We start from the raw sequence: 988 nt of genomic DNA, 5'->3' as shown, positions 1-988 counted from the left end.
CACCTCTGTAACAGCCAGTATTGCCTGGTACCCTTTGGCTTTGTGAGAGGCTGTTGAACAAAGTGGAATGGAAACTAACACTTACTGTCAGCCACTGTCAGAGCTGAGGTATAATGTGAGAAACCTTGGAGTGTTACTGCTTATGAGCTACCTTTTTGGTGGTTAAATAGGTTACCTCAACAGCTTGTGAGAGTGAAACTTGTAAGAGCTAAACCTTGCAGGAAAAAGTGAGTAACAAAAAAGATGAACTAATCTAACAGATATAACTGAAAGAGAAAGAAGTTCACGTACTATAATCATCCTGTGTGCGTTTAACCATGTTATTCAATGTGTTTGTTCCTGTAGATTTGATATTTAAAAAAAAATATTAATGATATTAATATTTTCACTGGCATTCCAGATGTATCGAATAGTTTGTTAAATAGTGATACTTCTGGAGGTAGAAAAACCAGGTTTGTACTACATGGCCAACATCCTAAGGGAAGGCTGAGCTAAATTATTTCCATTTTGTACCCTAAAACTGAAAATACTTTTTTGGTATGTCAATGCATCCAAATAAGCTTTCAGACTTCTGTCTTTTCAGCTTTCTGAAAGTACTAATTGTATAAAGCTGAACTGAAGTGGTGGCTATGTGAAGATGCAGAATAGTAGCAATAATAATAATGTCTCCTCTGCATAGCCCCTTTAATTTCAGGAGGCAGACCATTTCACAATCAGTGGTTAGACATGAAATGGCTAACATGCCTGAAAGATAGCTTTGATCACCTTGCAGAGGATGCATCACCAGCTATCTGAAATGTAGGCAGGATGTAATGTAGTACATTATTGGATAAGCATGGAAAAAAATCTCTAGATTTCAAATTGTTGATTTCCTATTTTTTTTTCAACAATTACATCATTGTGTTTGTTAGTAACTTCTTTCTTTTGTTGCTTTCAAAAGGCTCTTAGCCACATTGCATGTAAAATGAGTGAAACCTGGAATCTCTCA

The sequence above is a fragment of the Phaenicophaeus curvirostris genome, chromosome 8 (assembly GCF_032191515.1).
Source record: "Phaenicophaeus curvirostris isolate KB17595 chromosome 8, BPBGC_Pcur_1.0, whole genome shotgun sequence".
NCBI classification, from domain to species: domain Eukaryota; kingdom Metazoa; phylum Chordata; class Aves; order Cuculiformes; family Cuculidae; genus Phaenicophaeus; species Phaenicophaeus curvirostris.
This window is presented reverse-complemented; position numbering follows the sequence as displayed.